Source organism: Vicugna pacos, chromosome 14 (assembly GCF_048564905.1).
Source record: "Vicugna pacos chromosome 14, VicPac4, whole genome shotgun sequence".
NCBI lineage: Eukaryota > Metazoa > Chordata > Mammalia > Artiodactyla > Camelidae > Vicugna > Vicugna pacos.
In genome coordinates, this window is record NC_133000.1 from 66,686,403 (window position 1) to 66,701,061 (window position 14,659).

At 43.6% G+C, this 14,659-nt stretch overlaps 1 long non-coding RNA gene across 1 annotated transcript in view; it reads left to right on the forward strand.

The window, feature by feature from the left end:
• Nucleotides 1-14,659, forward strand: part of LOC140685552 (uncharacterized) — a 40,286-nt gene that overhangs the window by 4,078 nt on the left and 21,549 nt on the right. Inside the window, exons 2-3 of the long non-coding RNA XR_012058812.1 lie at nucleotides 2,874-2,960; nucleotides 4,600-4,687. This is a non-coding gene — a long non-coding RNA (uncharacterized lncRNA). The remainder of the gene's footprint in view (nucleotides 1-2,873; nucleotides 2,961-4,599; nucleotides 4,688-14,659) is intronic.

Here is a 14,659-nt window from a genome sequence, read left to right on the forward strand (position 1 = left end):
TAACTTATGAAATTACTTAAACTTATGCTAGGTTGAGTAATAGGTAAGAGGGAGTGGTCATCCACCTGGAGGAGCTGGGAAATTATAAGTACCTGCCTGAACTTGGCTCCTAGCTGAAGGGTCAAGAAGGAATATGACCTTCATATTCAACATCAGACATTTTTCCTCCACATGTTGATTCATTTAGGGAATTTGAAAGCCACATTCAATATTTTCTTTAAACTATTTCTGTTTTCTTCAGGACGCTCAAGTGAAGTCATGATAATAAATCTACTTTGGAACTTTCCCTTTGAAAAGAAATCCTACTTACCATTCAATGCAGCCTGATCATTTCAAAACAGCACAGAGCCAAAGACAGCCATATTGATCACTAGGGTTGGCACGTTTAGTCCTCTTTATATTTGCATTGAATTTCCTAGGTCTGTTTACCTTTTCCTATGGAAACAGACATGAACCACAATATTGGTGTAAGAAATATTATACTTCTCAAAAAAAAAAAAGGAAATATTATACTTCTCACTTAAAAAAATACTCATTGGTATTCTCCAGTCTTTCATGGAAACAGGCACACACAGAGTGAAACCTTACATTTACTTAAATTTCTCATGATGCTAAGGAATTGTCATATGAAAATGGCCTCTTAGATGGAACATGTTTAAAAAACATAACTTCACTCTTTTGTCTTGGTCAATATCTGCAAATGTGGCATTTTCGTCTTTTATTGGAGAGAGGTTGTTGCTACCTCGAATGACCTCCAGATTTGGGGGTTTTCGTTCCTCTGATAGCAACTTAAAGGTGAGTTTTCCAGGTCTCAGCGCCTCATCATCTTGCTGGTTTCCAGCTTTGTTGCTGCTTTAATGCGAATTTCTTGTTTTTATTCACTGAAGAAATGCATACACTAATAAGCTGACTTGGAATTTTAATAGAGTATCAGCAATGCAACCAGGTCGCTGTGATTAGTTGTCAAGAAATCTGTTGCATTGGGAGTTAGTCTTAAGATGTTTTGTGCAGGATTCAGGAAGAGGAGGCTGTTTATCCCTAAACCCGTCGGAGCATAACCGAGTCGGAAGACTGCAGCCGTGGCCTTTCACTAGAGGGCGCTCTGCAGGCTGCTTGGTTTGCCGCATCCCCTCCTATGAAAGAAGCCGTCAGAAAAAGCTCTTCTTGTGCGTAAAGGCAAAATACACATGCTGACACAGTTCATATGGGATTTAAATTCACTAAAGCTTCAGGTCATCTTTGGTATGTTTCAGATAGTAAATCAAAGAGGAGAAAGAACATGGCTTTGCAGAGGCAGAATAGATTATGAAAAGTCAATTCGATTAGTTATTCTGACAGGTATTAGCAAGAAACACAGTAAGAAAAATGAAGTCTTCCCTGTGAGTATTAGTAAAACAATTCAGTAATTCAGTTTACTTGGGTTACGAATGTGAGTCAACAAAAGTAAACGTGAGGATTCTCTTTGCAAACAGGGATTTAGCCACACGTATCTGTTCCTCAGTAAACTACATGGAAAACAAGACAAGAATATAGGATTTTGCATAAGAACAGCGTGGATGAATGATAATGACTTAGGGAACCTTATTAAAATATTTTCTGACTTCTCTGTGCTTCTATCTGTAACATAAACATTGTTAATACACATTTCATCCTTAATTTCCTGGGATTGTGAGAGAAATAAAAGGGTAAGAGCAAAAAATAAAACCTCAGCTAGAACCAGATGGGAAGTAGTAATAATTTTATTGTGTCATTTTGATACAGATTAAAAACCAAATGAAATACCTTATTGTGCAAAACAATACTTAAGTTGCTTATAACTTAAAAAAAAAAAAACCAAAAACCTTCTCCTGTTGGAGTTGAGTGAAACTCCTACACAGCGGAGTACGTGCTAACTTCGGTGTAAATAGAAAAAACTACCTGGTTTTGAGTATTTAAAATGCCTGAGGGCAAGCTTGGGAAAATGTGATTTTCAGGTACATTTCGCAACGGGGAAGGGCTATTTGCATAGCTATGTCCATCCATCTGTCCGCGTATTTGGAAGTGTGTGCTCTGGGTGCCGAAGGCAAAATGAATAATGCACAGGGCTGGGTCCCCGAAGGAAGGCTTGGGCTGAAGGAGGCAAACATCTGCAAGGCCGTGGGAGGGGCCGCCACTGACCCAGACAAGCCCCTTCCATGGTCTGTCTCATATTCGTCCGAGCTGGTTCACCTCTCCATCACTGTTCACCGTTTCTGGGCCTTGAGTGGTCTCACAGGCTTTTGAACTCTAACTTTACTAATGCACGCCCTTCTCAGGTGAGACAAAATTGAGACTGCTCTTAACATCAGAAAGTTAGGAATGAATGAACATGGGGCTTTATCACTGAAATGCATTCTCGTCCTTACTTCTAAATGTCACCTTTACTTTTTCACGTACCACAGGCACAGAAAACAAAACCAGTATCTTTGCTAAACTGTAATGTTTTGAGGTAATACTTTTGTCGGTCTCTGTAAGACTTGTCAGGATTAAAGTATTTCTTGCTATTTTCTGGCACCAACAGGAAGCCTGACATTGGCCTCTGCTTTTAAGCACGTTATAGTTCAACATGGTGATGAAAATTCTGAGTCTGTATTGAGAGCCAAGTCCCTCGTTTTTAGATTGAAATATAGACGTTCCAGCCTTCTTCCGAGAAGCGTTTTCAGCATCGTGTTGCTGTGTTAGAAGCCGCGTAGTTACCATCAAGTCAGTTGTCGCTCTTAATTCGGGGATTGTTCAGTCATCAGGGCTTATCAGTTTTACCCCCTTAGTGTTGCCCTTAAAATAGCCACAAACTGCCTTCCTGACTTTTTCTACTTCAACCTGTTTTCCTTTCTGTGTTGTTTTTAAATAAACAGACTATCTCTGCGAACGTTCATTCATTCAGAGCTCCCGGAAAGACACTCAGGAAGTGAACGGGGAACGAGGAAGCACTGACTCGCCAGGTAAGTGGTCCTCCAGCTGATCTGCTTAGGTAGATCCCGACGTCTCTCCTTTGTGGTACCTTGTGCCTGTGGACCAAGCCCGGCTTGTTTCTTGGTAGCACATGGGCCCTTGCTTTCTTAGTCTCCATCACTCTTCTTCCCCCCCCCTTTCCACCTTTTCTGCCTCTTTCCCTCTCCACCCTGTTTGTGTCCCTTATGAACTTGACACTCAACCCCTTGCTCCTCCCCAGTGGTCCTCTCTCCCGGCCCAGTCCTTGCTCTTCTGCCCACCCTCTAAGCCTGGAACCCCATCCCCTTTCTCATCTTGGCTTCCTGCTCACTCTCCAAAGACCCAGCAAATGTCCCTTCCCTATCAACTCCCCAGGGCTGGCAGCCCCCTTCCCTGGGCCCCTCCCGATGTAGCCGGGGAAGGCTCTCTCACACTGCGTTGTCATTCTTCCTTCTTCTCTCTACCCTCTCAACGAAACTGAACTCTAAGTGAGGCAGATTCTGCGCCTTTCATCTTTGTGCCCGAGTGCCTAGCACAGCGTCTGACACATCTTAAATGTCAAGATAAATGTTTGTTGACTGAATAAAATAAAAAAATTACTCTCTAGCTAGTGTTACACATTTTTCATTTTGCTCTAGGCACTTTAATTCTGGACTTTAGCCAAGAGCAGCAGTATGGCTGAATGGAATGAGCTCAGTTAGTGGCTGTGAAGTTTATTCCTTCATTGGCCTTCAAATGACCATCCAGTATTTACCGGTTCCTTCATATCATGAATGGTGCTGAACACTTTCTATTGTCAGGTGTTTTGTCGGTCAATGAGAATAAAAAGATGTCCGGCCAGATACCTCATTAACTTCATCCTGGAGTCCTTGGAGGGAGGGAAATGAAGCTAAGCAGAACAAATCTGCCTCCTACATGTTTCTTCTGGCAGTTTCGTTTCTGGGCTAATCTTTCAATTCCAACAAAAGCTTGAGAGAGCTGAGGGCAGGACCGGTTGACATATTGATCTAGTTATAAATGGTTCTGAAAGGTCCCTCTTGGCTTTGGCTAACGTCTGGGCTCAGGCAACTCTGCAAGGCTGAATTATTTCCAGGTCAATCACTTCTTGGTTCTTTTCTCCAAGCGAATGCTCAGAAACTCAGACAAGAAGTCTTTTCTAGGCACCACAAAGTGGAAAGTGGATCTTTTTTGTTGAGTTTCAAACGCACTGTTCTTTTGGGGGAGACAGAAGGGCCCTGGCTCACGTGCTGGTCCTCTAGTTTATTTGTTGTGATTTTGTTCATCAGACGCCCACTCCCTTCTCTATTCCCCTCTGCTCAGCCTTCAGGAAAGTGCTGGCATTTGAGTTAAGTGAAAAGGAGGAGCAAGTTTTATAAGGTGGCAGGATGCCAACATTCCTTTGCCTTCTGTTGTCTTGTGAGTGATGCCAAGTCATCTGGTGGCTCCTTGTTGCAGAGGAGAGGATTATTAATTATTCCCTGACAATTCTCTCAAGGATTTCTCAAACTGCTGACTTCAAGGAGCTATGGTAAAGATGTTAAGATGACAAACACAAGGGCACTTAGGAGAATTAATATTCTACAAAGGGAAAGTTTTGCATGGGGCTGATTTTCCTCATTTTCACACCATCCCCCCTCATGTCTCCTGTAGGAGGGAGGATGAATATCTGAAGAGGCAAAGCTAAGACAGATGACACATCGTCCCAGCCACCGGGTGACCTGGATGTACAGTCCTGAGTGTAAGCCATGTGGGCTCTGTGGTGAGGAGAGAAAAGTGCTGACAGAGCACTTGCTGTGACTGGATTTATAATATAATGGGAAGAAACTTACAGTGAGAGCGAGAGGCAGGAAGAGGTGAGGTAATACGGGCTGCAGACGGGGAGACCTATTTATGGCCATTTCGTGGCCATAATTCAGCAGCTTTGTTTTGCCCACTCGGTGAGCTGACCTTCCCCAGTCCTCCTGCTGGACAGCCTCAGAGAATAAATTCCTCCTGCACCGCCTCGCAGGCCCAGCAGAGGTAGCAGGAACAGGGCAGCTCCACACAGAACCAGTAAGTTCCCTTCCAGAGGCGAAAGGGTCATCCGTGCTGTCTGCACTCTCCATCACCGACCTCTCCGTCCGACTGCCGTCCAGGGTACCAATTAGCGCTAATTGCTGCCGATGGTGGTGAAGGATTCCATGGCAAGTCTCCACTAAGAAGAGGGCTGAGACCCCTAAGTCACTTCATGTCGAGCGTGCCCACGAGGGGAGGTGCTTGGGGATAATGCAGCAGTAAGGCTGGGCTGGGAAAGAAGATCATTACCAAGAGCACAGTGGTTTTCAACAGACCTGTCTCATTAGAATCCACGAACAGACACTGAAAATCACACTTTAATTAATTTTCCCAGAAAGGAATTTTGCTACTTCTTTTTCCAGATCTTACTTTGATGTGGGAAGACCCAACAGGATTCCCAAAGTAAGAGTCAATCTAATTACGTCTGGGGTAAAAATTCACTGCTTCAGCTCCGCCTAGCAGAGCAGCAGATCTTTCTGCCCAGGGAAATAAATTTTTAACAGACTTGCTATTATGTGTCAAAGTTTCCTGAATAAAGTTGAGTGAGTAAGCATTGCTTTTAAGATCTTTCAATGTGATGGACAAGAAAGTATCAGCGTGGTGAAGTAGGTCTCCTTATAGCATTGCAATTAGCCATATTACTGGAAGTGGAAAAACCCTCTCAAAGGGGATTGGTGGCCTTGGTGCCCTATTTTTAAATTAACATAAAAGGAGCTGCTTTGTATCAGCCAAGAGAAAGTTGAGAGCTTTCTGATTTGACCATTACACTGCTGGAAAAGGCAGTTCTTTTCATATATATGTATATATATTTTAGCCAGAGCTAGATTTAACAATTGCCAACTGCCAGTTATAAATAGTGTTCCCATTTGAGACAAAGCCTCATCTTTCAAATTGCTACTTTCTTAAGCGAAGAAAAAAAATATCATGAACTTCTTTCAGCACATACCAGCTGTTCCAGATGTTATGATTACACATCAAGGACCACATTCTGAACTAAAAATACATACAGGAGATTGTCTTCCAACCTCTTTAGCAAAGTAACATCATAAATTACCTTGTTTACCCCTTAGTTATGTTCTAGAAGTGTCCGTCAGTGATTTGTCAGGGGAGGGAATAACTTGATAACTCATTTTTTCCATGACACCTATTATGATTAATAATAAATTTTAATAATAAGATGATAACTTTATAAGATTATAACATTAGAGTCTAGTCCAGACTTTGTTTTATTTACAAATAGTAAAAGATGTTACTGCTCTCATATTTGCAAAGAAAATAGCTAAACTGAATAACAGATGCTTTTAAATGTAGGACTGGAAAGAGTTTGATTTGAGAAGTTAGGAGACTTTGGCGAGGTGGGGATTTTCTGTGAAGATCTGGGTGTTTTCAGAGGCTACAGGATCTCTCAGTTCCAACGCTAGCCACCAGATGTCTATATGAGACCAGAGCTTTGTGTGTGGACACTGATGGTGGTGGTAGGTGGTGGTGGAGCCTCAGGACTTACAGGGCGGACCGGAGATCAGGCAGAAAGGATGCGACTGCCCAGCGTTTGTTTTCACTGCATCTCCTCAAACAGTTCTCCATCCCACGCATTGATCAGCCGGAGCGATTTTTCTGGATATGGAACTTAGATGATGACATTTTCTTGCTCAGAACCCTCCAATGGCTTCCCAGCATGGGTAGAGTAAACTCCAGATTCCTTTCCCTGGTTTACAAAACCCTACATGATATGGCCCATGTCTACTTCCCTGACCTTGTTCCAGACCATCGTCCCCTAATCTGGCTGCATTCGAGACACACTAGCCTCTGTGCTTTTTGAAAGAGCAAAGCCTGCTCCCTAAGGGCCTTTACTGTCATTGTCCCATTTGCCTGGACTTGCTTGTGACTTCAAGTGATTGTCTTTGAAGTGATGACTCAGTAACCCAGGCCTTTTCCGTTTGGGGACACCCCTGTCTTCAGCATGTGGCTTCTGCCCACACCGCTACAGGGGAGGAGAGTGGAGCATCACATGGGTGAGTGGCCAGGCTTGGACGTGGGGTACCTCACCTCCACCCTCTTACTTTCCTAGCTACCATTCCCATCATCCCAACTTAACTGCCCTATTTTGTGTAACAAGAAGCAGGGACAGCTTGTCAAAATACTAAAACACTAAGCATTCAAAGAACAGAAACAGAACCTGCAAATAAATAGAGGAGAGAAAAGGAATAAATACACCTTGATGAAACCAAAAGAAAGCAGGGAAGGAGAAAAAATCGTAGGAAAAAAGATGAAAAGGAGGCATACAGTAAGATGGCAGAAATAAGCACAAAAATTACATTAAATTTCCCACTTTTTGTCCAGAGATGATCAGAATAGATCAAAAATCCCTTACAATCGAAAGGCAAAAATAAAAACACCAAGCCAGCTGTATGTAATTTACAAGAGAAATATCTGAAATATAAGGACATAATATTTGGAAATTACACGGTAGAGAAAGATATACTAGCTAAGCACTAACCAAAAGAAAGCCAGTCTAGCCACAGGGGCCTTAAGGCAAAAAACACTGTCAAGGTTAGAGAGGGTTACAGCTGGCCCTCTGTATCTGTGCACTTTGCCGTCTGTGGATTCAACCAACCTCCGATTGAAAATATTTGGAAAAAATTCCAGAAAGTTCCATAAAGTCAAGCTTGAGTTTGCTGCACACTGGCGACTATTTACATAGTATTTGCATTATATTGGGTATTATAAGTAATCTAGAGATGATTTACAGTATACAGGAGGAGGTGCCCAGGTGATATGAAAATACAGCACCATTTTGTGTAAAAGACTTGAGCATCAGTGGATTTGGGTATCCACGGGGGTCCTGGGACCCATTTCCCTCAGATACTGGACACCAAGGGATGACTGTATTACATTTTGATAAAAGGACTAATTCAGGAAGAAATAGAAGAATACAACAACTCTAAACTTTTAAATTACGCAATAAAGCAGGTTATATTTAAAAAGCAAAAACTGACAAAAATCACAAGGCAAAAGGCACAAACCCCACCATCACGATGGGAGATTTGTAGCACACTCCTGTTGGTAACAGGTAGATCATTCAAAAAGAAAAGCTGGTGAGGTTAGAGTGGATTTGACCAACACAGCTAAAACACTTGATCTCATTTACCTGCTCCCGATATGAAGAGCTCACATTTAGGATGATTCTGCCAGTATTTCTTCAAGAGATGAAGTCGGTCTGGACAAAAACAGCATCGATGGACCAAGAGGATGAAACCGGTCGTTAGAGTGATGGGAATTGCTGCTTTCCTGAATACGGGATGTGGAGGACGGGGTACGCGGAGTGGAAGGTGATGAGAGCCAGCCTGGGGTCAGTGATGCTGTGAATGGTGAGAATGAAAAGGAGAGAGGAGGAAGTCTGGGCAGAGGGGAAGGTGGTCTGTTCCCGCGGGACCTCTTGAGTTTTAAGAGCATTTCTAGTAGGAAAGTGAACTTCAGCTCCCTGTGTTTGGTTCCTTTGAAAAATATTCTGGAGCACCTGGCATTCCGTGTATACTCGTTCAATAATAGCATCGCTGATCCACCTGTGTTTAATAGATATTTGTTAGTGGAAATGCTGCTTGATCAATCCGATACTATTAGCAGACTTAGGTTGAAGCAGCTAATTTTAGTACACACGACTAACTATTAATTGATTGGAGCACTTCAGTAGTTAAGAGCCTTTCCTTTCAAGTGGGCGATAGAAGCAGCTGTTGATTCCCTAAAGGTGATCTACACCCTGGACCAGACATCACAGTACTAGCCATCGTTTGTATGCACGCGACAGCTTATGGATTCTTCCACATATGCTGTCTTCTGTGACTTGCACAGCCATGCCAGGAGGTAGATAGGGCAGGAGTTTATACCCATTTTGCAGATGAGGAAATTGAAGATCAAGTCACATGATTGTATCCCCCAGCCCTGAAGTCTCCTGTTGGTTTTGCAGTTCAGCCTTTGCAGGGCGGCTTGTCACATGAAAGAAAAGCTATGTTCTGTTTTACTTTGGTGCTTGATGCAGAGTGCCCTGTTCCCTGTCTTACCTCTTGCTCTGGGCTTGTTGTTTTAGGGAAGTTTTGATCCGGGAGCCCGTGGGATAGTCTTACACGTGCACAGACATTTTTCTGCCTGTTTTCCATTCACCCTTTTTCTATTTTTTTTTAACCTCCTTTCCTCCTTCTGGTGAGCCTTCCCATACTGTAATGGGTGAACAATACAAACTACAATTCCCGAGGATTCTGTTCTTTGGGTTGAACCTCGATCCACAGTCTACGTGTGTGATTTTCTGGGGAGAGGATCCACAACTTTCATTGGTTCTCAAAAGAGTCCAGAATCTAGAAAAATTAAGAACCACTGTAGAGCGAGAAGGGGAGGGTAGTAGAAAAAGTGTTTCAAGCGATGAATAGATTTCTCTTCTTCATTTCCTCTTCCTTTGTGGTTCTCCCTTTTTCTCTGTAGAGACAATGAGGTCAGTTAAGGAGTTATATGTAACTTGGCAAAATAGCAGAAGGAGGAGAAGTTTCCAATATTTTATTCTTTTTGTTTAGGAACAAATGACACCCAGGTACTAAGTTTTCCTACAGCCAACCAAAAAGAAAATGCCCCTAATATTCCTAATTAAAAAAAAATTAGAGTTGATTTATAATGTTATTTTAGTTTCAGGGGTGCAGCACAGTGATTCAGTATTTTTGCAGCTTATACTCCATCACAAGTTATTACAAGATAATGGCTCTGATTCCCTGTGCTGCACAGTATTTCCTTGTCACTTATCTATTTTATACATAGTAGTTTGGATCTCTTAATCCCACATCCCTAATTTGACCCCCTCCATCCCATCTCCCCTTGGTAACCACTAGGTTGTTTTCTCTGTCTGTGAATTAGTTTCTGTTTTGCATATGCATTCGTTTGTATTACTTTTTAGGTTTCACATGTAAGTGGTATCATGCAGTATTTGTCTCTGACTTGTCTCGCTTGTATACTATGCTATTTTTGATATCTCTAGAATGAAACACAGATTGTACAAACTCAAGTTCCAAAGGTAGAAGTCTTTATAGGACCTCTTACGTTTGTTCGTTTCTCTGTACTTTTCCAAAGTCACTTACCTCCGTCGGAACTAACACGGACAGGTGGCTGAGCCGACTTTGAAGTGCCTTCCTGCCCCTTTATGCTTCTCGGCCCTGATTCTTTCTCTTCTCTCTATTTGAAATGTTCTCTTCTCTTTTTCCACTTGCCAAAATCATTCTTGTCCTCAAGACTGGCCTCAAATATCTCTCCTCTGGAAGGATGACTCTTAACTCATCCCTAGTCAGATGTAATCACTTTCCGGCCTTCCCACCTAGATTTTGTTCTCCTCAAGCCAAGAGCCCTGTCTTTTTATCTTTAAAAATGTCCCCTGCAGCTCCTAGCAGAGTGTTTAGCACACAAAGGAATTAATACATGTTTTAATTTTTCAAGGTGTGTGTGAGTAAATATCAACAGTAAAGTGTGTAATCCTTAAAAGTCTCTTCACACACAGATTTCTGAACATGGTTGCAAGGAAGAATGAACGATTTGGGGTCCCGGGGATCTGGTCCTGATGCAGCTCGGTCGGGAATCTCAATATGCTCTCTCTGTTCAGTTTTGGAAAACAGTCCCATAGTCTCCCTACCAGTTCTTCCTCCGGCCTCATATTTTCCTTTCTGGGTAAGATCCAAAAGGAAAACTATGGGCAATAAAGGATTCACTTACTATTCATTCACATTCTCTCAGCAAATATTTAGTAAGTGCCTGTCAGGCGCCAGACCTGGTTCCAGGCATTAGAACTGAAGAACTTCTGTTTTAGAAGAAAACCCTGCCATCCCATTGTGTTTACATTCCAGTGTTAGGAGACCAATAGTGAACAGTGAATACAGTCAGTACGTGAATGATACATGTTTGAAATGGCAGGTGTATAAAAGGCCTGGAGCGCCGTCGGGGCTCTGGGAGTTCTGGGTGGGAGTGGGGTGCATGCTTCTCAATGGAGTGGTTGGGAGAGGCCCCCCTGAGACTGTGACCATTGAGGGGAGATGTGGGGTGAGTGAGCCAAGGGGGGTTCTGGGGCGAGAGCATTCCTGGCAGAGGGAACAGTCTGGGCGACGGGCCTAGGGAAGGACTGTTCTGGGAGTTTTGAAGGAACTGGAATTGCAGACAGTGGAACTGGAGCCAAGTGAGCTGGTGGGAGGAAAGTCTTGGCGGGCAGGTGGAGGGGTTACGTGGGGCGGATCAGTAGAGCCTTGCGGACCACAGTGAGGACTTAGGCGTTTTCTTCCAGAAGGAGTCACTGGAGGTTCTGAGCAGAGGAGGGATTTAACTTGGCTCAGTGATTTCAAAGGACCCTCTGGAGGCTGTGTTGAGAGCCGAGGAGGGGTGAGCAGTGGTGGACAAGGAGGGAAGATGCTGCATTAACGTGCGAGGTCAGGGGGCAGCCCTGGAGAGGGAAAGTGGCCCGACACACACATCGCCCCCGACTTGCACAGAGGTGCGTGGTGAACGGCACTTTGCTAATCCTGGTCAAACATGACCTTGAGCTTAAGACTCAGGAATGTTTTGAAAGGCTTCTCTGAAAGTATTAACATGGGTCACTACTGCAAGGTTTTTGGAGAATGACAATTTATACGCTCCACTTAGATTAAAACCTTGCTTTGTTTTATATAAGCCTTCTCCCTCCTACCCCCCTGCCAAAACTACTATTGAGTCACCATCCGTCCTGGAAACTTAGAGCCATTTTGGCTGTATTTCATAAGCTCTGTGGAAACTGTCCTTCCTGGATTTCATCAAGAAGCATCTTGAATAATTTATTCGAGAATTTTGAGAGAGGTTAGGTGCGAGAGGACAATAACAGACTTTTCCAAAAGTTCTGGACAATGTTTTGTACTAAAGGCTATTAAAGAAGTATCTTGGGTAGGAAGTTGTTTAAAAAACAGAAAACCAGTAGGATTAATGATTTTTTTCTGGGTTGAGGAATCTAAACAGTGAGATTCTCAGTAAATTCCAGAAGTGTATATGGCCAGGGACATGTCCCAGAAACAATGGGAAGTACTCTTCCCACAGGTCATATGGCGACAGGACTCAGTCTCCCCAAAGTTGGTATCCATGGGAAATACTATATACCTTAGAGTCAAATAAATTATTTTTGTGAATGATAACTTCATAATTGGACACAAAAGTTGTCGAGATGTTTGGATGTAAGCTTTTGAAGTTGAGCATTAAGAAAGTCCAAGAAGTTTCTGCTTGGATAACTGACAGAAAAACTTCAAATTCAAGCTCACTTTTTCCTGCCAACATGCCCCTTATCTTGGAGAATTGCTTCACCCTTCACCTACTGTGCAATCCCAGGGTTGTGAATGCTTTGATCAGCCTTCACTTAACCAGGGGCCCAGGCTTCCCACTGCCTTCCTGATAAAATCCAAGATCCTTAACACTGGCACATAAAGTCTTTGGTGGTCTGGCCCCTGCCCACTTTGTTCTCTACCCAGCCCTTACCACTTCCTTCCTCGACCACTACGCTTCGGTCCCATGGAACGATTTCCAGTTCCCCATGTGGTCCATGTCTGGTCACGGTGCTGAGCCCTTTGCACCTGCTGCCCCGTTCACCTTGACTTGACATTGACGTGCCTGATCAATTCCTACTCATCCTCAGCATCGCAGCCTGGGAGTCACCACCTCTTGGAAGACTGACCTGACTCCGTTTTCTGAATTAAGAACTCGTCTTGCATGTCTCTTTAGCATTTTGCATGTATTGCACTTATCACAAGAAATGTTGTCATTATTGTTGGAAAAAAAGTTTCAAAAAAATCCCCTCAATATCTTTACACTTTAATAAGTTCCTGGTATACTGTTTAGTGAAAGAACAAACTCAGACTGTCCATTCACGCATCCTTGTGTCTCACTGTCAGACACATCTGCATTTTCAGGACTTTGGTTGGGTTTGCTCAGAAATCTTATTTTTATGTTGTAATAGTTTATGTAGGTGCCTGAACAGAACAAATTCTCTCAGTACCTAAGTTACCATCTATTACATTCCACTTACAATTCTTTTTCTGGTTTTTGCCTTCTCTCATCTTCATTTAGAGTGTAAATATTTCACATTCCGAATTTGTATTACAGGAAAGAAATGAGTCAACCAGAATTTTGTGATGAAGGATTCTTGAGAGCCAGCGTTCTGAGCTTTTCTTCAATGACCCAATTTACTTCTCTGAAAGAAGGAAGGCGAAGAAGTCTCTTTCTCATTCTGTGTGCTGTGCACACAATTACTATGAGCTTCCGGGGCTTATACCTAACACCAGTGCTACAGAGATCTTTTAGGACTGAACTCCGTTGACACGATTCTGACTTCGGCAAGACCCCATGGGAATGATCTGTACGTTGTATCTTCTAGAGTGATCTGACCGCAGCCCGTTCACTATGATGTGATAGGAGAAATCCGGGTGCTTTGTTTGATGCTGCCTTTTTCCTTCCAATATGTGTCAGACCTTCTCGCCTTATGACTGGAAGGCTGCACCCTTCTTAGCTGACGGTGTCCCTATGGGAAAGTGAGTCAGAGCTGTCATGGCCCTTGGAGACCGGCAGTGCTTGAGAGACAAGTTCAGTTCAAGCAAACTGAGGTCGGCGCTGGTCTTGCTGGAAAGAGAGTCAGGTGAGCTCTGCTTGGAATGAGATCTGGCATTAGGTGGCCTTCTGACCCTAAAACTTGACAAGCAGGTGGGAGAAACTTCAGTCTGGCTGGGCATAGCATGAAGAATATGCAGAGAGATTAGTGGCTTTGATAAGGAGCCTTTTATCCAGGACAGTTCAGATATGTTTAGTTGGCTATATCCCAGGTGGAGACTTACTGGTCTTAAAGGGTCCTTATCAGCTAAGCAGAGTCCAGTTCCCTTGAAAGGGAAGCTTCTGCTTATCTGGCTGTGCATCCTCAGTGAATAAGCGAGGGGATGTTCAGAGCTGGACTTGGGGTTCTCCCAGGGCACTTGTTCTAGGGGATGGGGTGGGGTAGCCCTGGGGAGTGGGGAGAGGGTGAGACTGGATGAGGGAAGTTCTCCATTTCTCCCCTGCTTGGGTTTCTCCCTCTGAGACCTAGTCACCATATGGAGCTAAAGCAGAGGTTTGGCTGAGGGCCTGTTGATACTTCCTGTTGTCTAGTGTTCCTCAACCCAGCCTGTCCTTCCGAATCTCTTCTGCACATCATCAGATAAGCCTTCCTGAGATGTGGTTTTCATTATCTCAGAAGCCTTTAGTGACTTCTCATTCTTGTGTGATAAATCCTACCGCCTGAGGCTGACATTCAAGAACCTTGACTCTCTGGCTCCAAGCGCCTGCATGATCCCCAGCCCAGATCTTCCACGAGGGGAGAGGCATGCTCACTGTTCCTTGGATGCCTCGCAGCAATTCCCATCTTTATGATGTATTCATCCTGTAGAATGCCTTCTTCACGCCTCCGTCAGGCAAGATGCTAAAGACAAGGCTCCCGTCCTATCTGTCCCTTACAGCCTCTCTCACCTCCCCTGCCCTCTCCCTGCCCAGCTGGGCTCTTTTTTCATGATGCCTAACTGAGTTTGGTGACTGATGGCCAGAGTGAATGAGTGGGAAGAAAGTGAAATATAAAGGATGATGTGGGAGAACCCTG